Genomic DNA, 9,475 nt, shown 5'->3' with positions numbered 1-9,475 from the left:
ATTTTATTGAGAAATCAGTGTATCAGTTCCCCCCCCAAGAGCAAGAGTGATTTCACTAAAGAGTGTCATATCAGATAATACGATAAACGAAAGGAAGATTGGTCAAAATTCATGCATGGTGAGAACTGCTTAGTGCAGATGTTCACCGAGAAGATCGACGGAGGTCGTCGCTTCTTCAAATACCCGCGAGCATGGGTAATTGCTATGATATTTCGTTTGTTAAATATGTTTGTTGTTTAGTTTAATTACCTAAGGCATGTTAGGTTTTGTCAAATGAACTATGTACCTTTGTTTGGTACATGTTCTCACATGCCATTTCATGTGCTTGTTATTCGCTTCAATTACCTAAGGCACGTTACGTTTAGTTCAGGACCTCTGTACCCTAGTTTGGTATATGTTCTCACGTGTCATTTCATGTGTTGTGAGTGTTGAATTATATAATGCCCTACTTTGTTAGGTTTTATTTGCAGTACGTGATCTCATTTCACTACGTCCGCAATATTAAACTGAATATTATGACCACAGATAATGAAAACAACAACACAACGAAAAGTCTAATACTATGACACATTAAACAACACAATAATACTAAAAGTACATGCCGACAAACTAAATAACGCAGTATATGACCTAACTATGCCCATACTTAAAGTACATTACATGACAACATAATAAAAAGTCCAACAGTAGACAACATTGTTCATGAATAAACCATAGAACTAGCAAGTCATGAAGACTACTGAGTACAACGAGGCCACTTTCCCTTTCTCACGGCATCGAGATTCTCCTCCATCGTTGCTTTCGCTCGGCGTGCACGTTCAAGCTTCTTCTCCCTCTCCTCCCTGTACGTAGAAACACGTCTCCTTTCCTTCTCTTCCTTGTGCTCCTTTTCTGTAGCCTCCTCTCTGCGTCTCTTCTCCATCATCTCCTTGTCCTCTGCCTCCCACCGTAACAGTTTCTGCATTCATTCCTTGTCTTCAGGCTTGATCTCAGTGTCGATCCACTACTCAAAATCACAGAGCGGTGGAGAGGTCTGCAACAAATGCAATTGTTACAAAACAAAAAAAATAATGCAAGATTTCATATGACACAAAATAATTATTGCACAATATTAATTCATCACCATCTTGTTAATGCGGCGCTGACGAGGTGTAGCCTCAAACGCAAAATTAGAACACAATCAATACCTCTGCCTATACGTGTCTCTTTTATCGGACATGGCTACCTTGCAAGGATCGCCGCAAAAGCACATGGGCACTGGAACACCACTAGGCAGAGACAATGGGTCGAAGGCATTTTCGATCATCCGGCCATAACTATAATTTAACCAATTTCGTGCTAAGTACCGAAAGCAATTAACATTAAACCCTAAACCTATGGTTTTTCATTTGAGGATACCTTGGTTTGCTAGTTTTTTCACGCCTTAGTATCATACGGTTGTATAATACAAATATTAAAAATTGCATGAAACTCAGTAATGGCGATTCTTAGGTTGAAAAATTCGACTAATATATACCGAATCGATGCGAAAAAAACTAGGAGCGGAGCGAGGATACCTTGCTTTCGAAGATCTACGGATCAAATCAAAGTTTTCAAGGTCCAATATGCCGATTCATGAGGTAGGCGAAGTGGGGAGAGCAAAATCCCGAGAGTGTGGAGAAAGAAGAGGAAGAAGCCTCGGCCAGAAAGGCTAGGCGCTGGGTTAAAACACCACATCGGCGCCAAGCTCGGCGCCAATAATCCCGGCGCCAACCTTGGCGCTAATGACCATGGCACCGAGGTGGCTGCCATGCCACCGTCACGTCTGCGTCAACGTCTACGTGGCTGAGGAAGCTCGGTGCCAAATGCTCTGGCGCCGAGATGTGTAATCTCTGCGCTAATTATTGTTACGCCGAACTGAGGGTCTAGATTTTGAAAGCATAACTCCGGAAACGTATGTGTGACAAACTTTCAAAAAAAAAGGCCAAAAAAAAAGAAAAAAAAAATCGGACGGCAGGACCGGCCCGGTGGTCCGCGGCCGAGCAGTGCTCTCTCGCCAGTCCCTACGCGCTTGGACTGTTCACCCCGGCCGCATCCTGCTCCGGGCAGATTCCACGTTCCTGTGGGAACGGAATGTTTCACCTCGGTCTCTGACTCTGAGCCCTTCCTTGCCTGGTGGCTGGTTCGCGCGCGCGTTCGCCGGAATAGTGGAAGGCACGGACAACCGCAAAGTGACGCTCGGTCGGTGCATGCACGAAATGGTTTTGTTTGCGGACATTTCCATTGTTTCGGCACGGACAACGGGGGGGGGGGGGGGGGGGGGGGGGGGGGGGGGGGGGGGGGGGGGGTTGTCGGTGCGCACGGTAGCCTGCCGCAGCCATTCTTCGCGGCTGGATGCGCTTGTCGGCGAGCGGCGGCGAACTATGCAAACCTCTGCGTGCCCAGGGAATGTACCGATTGTCTGGACCTAGGTGCACATGGCCTGGATGAGGTACATATATAGAACAGAAACTTACCATTGCAGGAAAGGAAACGGGCGAATATACTGCCGTGTTACCAGTTCCAAAAGCTGATCTACTCTGCCAAATTGTTCCGAGACGCCTACCAACTCCTTGGCTGTTTCCATGTACCATGACCTGTCACAGTGAAATTCCGTGCCAGTGCCAGAGTTTGTAACCGTTGCAGGCTTGCAGCATGTAGGGTTTACTGACGCAGCGGTGATCCCTTCGCGTATATATGGAGGACCAGAGACTGCACCTTGTTATGGGCTTACGACAACCTCAGGTACCGTGGCAAGGTGCAGTCTGCCTCTCTGGTCTCTGGTGCCATCACGCCCTCTACGGCGAAGATGGGGACGATGAAGGCACTGGCGTGCGTCGCCTGGGCATTGTCGCTGATAAATGTCGTGATGGCCGCCGATTACGTCGTCGGCAACCCGGCCGGCGGCTGGGACGGCAGGACGGACTACAAGTCCTGGGCCGCAGCCCAGACTTTCGCGGCGGGAGATAGCCTAAGTAAGTGTCATCAGGCATCAGCTCGTATACATATACTCTGTCGTCTGTCATTATGTGTTGCATGCCTACCATAGGCCGTCCTCGTAAAATTCTTATCGCGTTGATGATTCCTATGCGCATGCAATGCAACACGATGCAGCCTTCAAATACAACTCATACCACAGCGTCATGGAGGTGACCAAGGACGCCTTCGAAGCGTGCACGACGACCGACCCCATCTTCTACGACAACAGCGGCAGCACCACCATCGCGCTCACCATGCCGGGGACGCGCTACTTCATCTGCGGCGCGCCGGGACACTGCCTGGGCGGCATGAAGATGGTGGTGGAAGTCGCCGACCGACCCGCACCCACCACACCCACTTCGCCGCCGCTGCTGCCGCCGCCGGCGCTATCACCGGCGCCTATGCCGTCGGCTGCAGCGCCGGCACCCACGGCTGCGCCGCCGAGACGTGCAGGGCACAAGAAGCACAGGAAGAGGTACTGCCCGCCTGAAACCCTGCATGTGCCGGCACCGGCCCCCACAGTGCAGGCCGCCGAAGCAGACTTTCCGTTCGCGATGTTTGCTCCGATGTCAGCTCCGCCACCGCCGCCGCCAACATCGGGCGGGCTTACCGTGCTGCTGAGCAACGTGGGGCGAGGCCACAGCGGCGCTAGCAGCTCTTGGCTGGTTCATGCTTGTAGCCCTGTGAGCGGGAGAGGCCAGTTTGAGATCAGGAGGTTTTAGGCACCGGGTCATATGAACCAATCATGTGCACGTTTTATTAGTAGATAGATTGTGTGGTATTTGTTGAGAGTTTGGGCTTGTATCTTTCGTGTGTTGTAAGGAGTTTATGTTAATGAACTAGCAGTATACTTATTCCTTGCTAATAATTGACATGGCGATATACCATGGAACATTTTATGTGTATTGTATAAACAGTAGAAAATACATCATGGAACATTATATAAATACTCAGCGAACACCAAATAATGCTTCATGTAACATCTCATAGGTATTAAGGAGCATTGCAAAATGTACCACGTATAGATAATTAAAAATAAAAATAGAAAAATGAATAAAAAGGAAGAAAAATTCAGGAAAAAAGTAAACTGAAAAATTCATGAAAAATGAAAGAAAATAAAAGATAATGAAACCGAAAAATAGAAGAGAAAAAAATAAAAAATAAAAAGGACTTATCATGGGCAAAAAAAAAACGCCTCATAGGGGCCTTTGCAGCTGCACGGTGATTAGTTTTTTTTGGGGGCTCTAGAGAGGACCTTTCCTCTTCGTGAACAATTGAGAGCGGCCAAAAGAGGATGATTTTATTTAGGTTTATGCCTGTTAAATATAAATAAATTACTACAATTCAATCATACAATAATTAGTCCACCATAAAAATTTCATCACAATTGGACCATAGAAACTGCAGCTATAAATTATTTCAATTAATTATAAAAAAGCATAGATCTAAAGACACAACAAAAACTTTGTATTAAAACATATCATATTATATGTTCACTATGTAGATCTACTTATGTGGAGTCCAACAAAATTGGATTTTTCATTTTATGATTTTTGTGTGATTTACTATGATTTTTTAAAGATTTAGTCAAAATAAATAAAAAGAAAAAGACAAAACCGCCTTTAAAACTGCTTATAACAGGGTCAGGGAGGTAAGATAAATGGTTTTAAAAGTTGAGTGAGGTATTGTCGCTACAGAAAGTGACCAACTAGTGAATATTTGTAGTTTTGCTGTACGTTGTGATCGGAGGTGGCCTAGCACTCAATGACACAGGATTTATACTGGTTCAGGCAACGTGTCCTACGTCCAGTCGGGGTCGGTCGGTGACTTTATTCCTGAGCCCAGGTGCACGAAGTTTGCAGTGGGGTTGCAAACGGGAAGGAGAAAGATGGGGTGTACAAGAGGTCCGATCGGCTTTGGTCAGAAGGGCCGAGAGTGACTGGAACTTCGCTATGAGCTAAGTGTTCAAGCGGATGCTTGAGGTCTGAACCTAATGGTTATGTGGTTGTGAGCTATCGATCTAAGAAACTCTGGCCTACTAGAATCGGTCTCCTTCGTTGGAGGAAGCGCACCCCCTTTATAGATGAAGGGGGCGGCTTTACAAGTGAGAGGGTGAGGGTACGTATGCTGCCAAGCCTTATTGCCCACGCCTACCTAGCCTTGTTGCCCACACCGGTGGGTACAAGATAGTGGTAGGCGCCTACAACACTTTTGCTGTCACTGTAGAATGTCAGATGCACACGGAAGGTCATGTTGCCTTTTTGAGGGATGGTGGTCATCGGTACCTGCAAATACTGTTTGATGCCTAGAGTCATGTGAGGAGTCTCGCTATATTTACCCGGTACGGTAAATCCGGGTGCCCATACCGCTATCGATGTCCAGAGACACGCGGGGGGCCTTACCATGTGGGAGTTTTAGCGGCCCGGACAATACTATAGAGGGAGATGTCGGCGCCTACAATACTGTTTGTGTTAGGGTGACTGCAGAGTACTGTTTCGTATAGGGTATGGTCCCTGGTACAGCGGTTTTGACTTGTGAGCCTTGTCTTGCCTTTCTCCGCATGTCTTCTGGTTCCTACCGAACGGGCGTCCCCGGTCGGATGGCTTCAGTCGGCTCTGAGTGCGCCGGTCGGAGAAGAGCGGTGAGCAGGGTTCCTACGAGCCCCGATCGGAGGGACGCGGGGTCAGAGTCGGAGGTAGCGCTTTGGGCCAGGCCTTCCGATCGGAGATGGCGTCTGGAGGCAGTTGGAGGCCGAAGCGAGTGCTCCGATCAGAGTGGTGGGCCCAAGGGGTTGACGAGTGGGCGCCACTCCTTTCGGTCTAGACCTTCTGGTCGGCGACTGGGCCATCCTTCTGGCCTGTTGTGTTTAGCCTCTTGGGCTGAGCCTTGGCGTGGAAGCCGGTCCCTAAGGGACCCCAGGTTTATGAACCCGACAGGTATTTTGCCCGGTTTTGGACTTCAGGGAGGAAAAACAAACTTTCGCGAAAGTTGAGGGAGGTAATGTGGACTTTTTCCGACTAGAAATCACGTGCGGCGTTGCCGCGTAGATGATCCTGTGTCGGGCCAGCACCAACCTGTGATACTTCAACCAGCAGCTGCAGGTGAACAGGACCGGATTCCATACACATTGATGTATATAGCTTGATTAAGGAAATCATTCTCAAGAAAGGACGTGGCATATATCAACTTGAAGATAGAAAAAGAAGTTCAGAATATGTGATAAGCCTAGATAGTATAGCAATTCAGAAAAACATAAGCCCAGGACTCGTGATAACCAAAGGAGACATGTCAACATCTCTTGATCTAATTTTGTATATATTGCAATATATACGACAGACACCACGGGGCACCACTTGGAGATACACAACGGTGCTAGAGCTCCTAATCACTGCACTGCTGCAGCATGTAATGGCTATATAACCCTTCTCTTCCAAGTCTGTCTTCTATTTCCATGTTACTGTCTGTTGAACAACCGTTGCAAGATTGTGTAAAAGGGAAAATCAGAACATGCTCTTTTGGGTATGTATGCCTATACTGAGTTTTGATTATGGGCATCATACTTTAATTTTACTCAATCGGAGTTCAGAACTATGAAGATTGGAGTTTTAAAAACTAGAAGGTTTCAAATAAATATGAGGCAAATTTCAATTTGGTTAACTTTTGGTATGTCTTGGTGCACATTTTTTTCCTTATATAGAGATAACAAATTTAAATGAGTTTCTGTTACTATTGTTCTATTTCTACTGCTGGGAAGGAAACCGGTTATTGCCTTGAGATATATGATGAAGGTCCAGTTACATCTATGACGAACAGCAATAGCAAACGCAAGGAATGAGATTGGGTGTACCTTAACCACCTCGGTAAGCTCGGCGATCTTGTCGGCCAGGGCATGTGGGGAGAAGATTACATCAGTCATCACATCACACATGATGAACTCGATGAAGCAACCAAAGGAGAGAGCGAGCTAAAAATGTCAGTTTTGAAACTAAAGAATGAAATAGATGAGGAACAAATGAACTATTGAGGTTGGTTTGAATCAAAAGAGTAGCAACCAGGTGAGTATATTCAAATATATCATTAGGGAAATATAAAATGACAGCTGCCATATTAATAATATTAGTATAAGTACAGGCAACATCATAGAATATATTTACCTTTACTTGTATCTCTGGTTATCACATCGTAGTTGGTTTTTGAGTCTAGTGGAAGAATTTTCCATGGTTATTTGCTTATATTTCCTTGGTCAGAAGAAAAGGAGAGGGCATGTGATCCTGTAGCAGTATATTGGTTTGAGAAGGTAATTAAGAATGCAAATAAAATAATATATGTAGTTTGCACAAAAATTGAAATTAAAATATAATTATATAAATTAAGTTTGGCAGGATAAGGATATACCTCTACAAGAACTGAACTTGAGAGCAAGGTAGAGGAAGAGTTAACGTAAGGGCTGCACTATACATGAATAATCATACATGAATCTAAGATCATAATTGACTGAAAAAAACTATATAGTCGTGGTAATCTAAAATTTTCAGGGACACTAGTATAAAATTGCCTTTAACCGATTACATATGTATAGTCATGCTCCAGATATTATAAATAAAAGAATGACAAATTATATACATTGGCATAAGAAATAATTTATGCGATGAGAATGAAAAAATTATGTTTGTGCGATTCTATATTATCACAATGAGGGAACAGTGATATATCATAATGCACATATGGCCATGGATTAGTAGATATTGGTAGAAGCTTCATTGCCTATGGGCAGTACAAATTGCTGACCTTGATACAATTCTATACATCAATGTTGGATTGTAATGTTGGATTTGATATGGTTGCTTTACCAAATGTGCAGCACTAAAATTATGCACGGTAGAAAACATTAGAAAGTTACTTTACTTTAACCACAGAATGGCTAATTATTACCTCTTTAGTATTCAGATCACATTTAATTTGACAGTGTAAACTTATAGAGCATATATATTACAGCAAATAGAGTTGGCATGGATTTCTAGCTGAACAATCTGCAATCTCTATAATATGAATTAATAAACTGAAATACATTTGAGTATGTAGAAAAACGTGCCTAAGCAGGATTGAGTACTGCTCTTCCTGCACCTCTTCACATCTCATCATCGTTGCATCTTACAAGCGCCCAGGTACCAATAATGGCCAAGTGAGATGCGATGGTGCGGGGAGATGGAGATTGCGCCGTGGTTAGAAATCAGTGGGCAGCACGCCGGGGCGATAGGCTAAGGTAGGTTTAGAACAGCGAGCGAGGGAGAAGCCATGTTTTTTTGGACTGCCATTTCATCTAACACCATGTGGGCGTCCCTTGAGGAACTGCTATTCTGAGCTTTCTTCGGTGCCGTGCTGCCCCACGCCACTGGTCGGAGCCACAACGGTGCTGGGGAAACAGACAGGGGTGCGTCCCTATGACCACAACGGTGCGGAATGTGCGAGGTGACATTGGCGGCAGACCACGTGGAGGTACTAGTTCGACCGGCGAGGTGGCCGTGCGTCGTAGGCCATAGCGTGGTGGGGAGCACGTTGCAGGTAAGCAGATGGAGCTCTCTTTCTATCCCTGACGCTCTCTCGCCCTATCACGGCGACATCACCGGTGGCGGCCCATCGTGAGCGCGGCGTCCCCGGCGCGAGCGCATGGCGCGGTGGTCTCGGCCACCTTAGCGCGTGCGGGGGCCACAGGCGTGGCGGCCTCAGCTACCTCACAGCAAGCGAGGGGCGCTGGGATGGCAGGGGTGGATGGCGCTCACACCCCGCCCGCGCCGGGACGAGGGAGGTGCGGGGGCGGCAGACGACAGGTGGAGGACTGGAGGAGAGGAACGCGCTACGGAGAGGCCGAGTCACCAATGAGCATGTTCGTGAGGATTCGCGACCGCCCGGGTTGATGGCTTAACGGGTCAGAGACCCACTACAACACCGATTGGATGGTCCATATTGTGATTTGACCAGATCTGACGGCTGGCAGGTTTACATGTGACGTGGCCCTATCCGTTAGCCTGCTTTTGGTGTAGGATTCAGATTCATTTATAGACATGGGAGCTTATGGAATCTTTAACTTTTGAATCCAGGGTTCAAGCACGGCCACCCGATGAAGCCATGTCGCCTGTTAGTCTACTAGCCATCGAATTGACCCCTCACCAAATAATGACCGACCGATGCGGGTGTGATCAGGCCTCTTGCCCATCAAACTCGTGAATCGTTGTGAACCTGGGCTGACGCTGATCGCTTTTTTAGGCTCCTGCCGATGTCGTCGCCGCCTTGCCTTTCCACCCTCCGTGAACGCCCTTCTCCGGTGTCTACGCCCACCGCCCTCAGTCTCCTCCCCATCCCCTCTTCTGCTCGCAGCAGCCCCTCTCGTCACATCACACTCGAGCTCAATCTACAAGGCACCCGCCGCACCCTTCCATGCAGCTGTGGCAGACGGCGCCTGCCCTTGCTGGCTTGCCGC

General features: G+C 46.9%; 1 pseudogene; it reads left to right on the top strand.

Annotated features, from left to right (window-relative positions):
- Positions 1 to 2,797: 2,797 nt before the first annotated feature.
- On the top strand, positions 2,798 to 3,736 carry LOC136453369 (blue copper protein-like; annotated as a pseudogene).
- The last annotated feature ends 5,739 nt before the right edge of the window (positions 3,737 to 9,475 follow it).

This window comes from Miscanthus floridulus, chromosome 5 (assembly GCF_019320115.1).
Source record: "Miscanthus floridulus cultivar M001 chromosome 5, ASM1932011v1, whole genome shotgun sequence".
Lineage (NCBI taxonomy): Eukaryota > Viridiplantae > Streptophyta > Magnoliopsida > Poales > Poaceae > Miscanthus > Miscanthus floridulus.
Note: the sequence above shows the minus strand (reverse complement) of the source record. Positions and strands in the feature narration are given on the sequence as shown.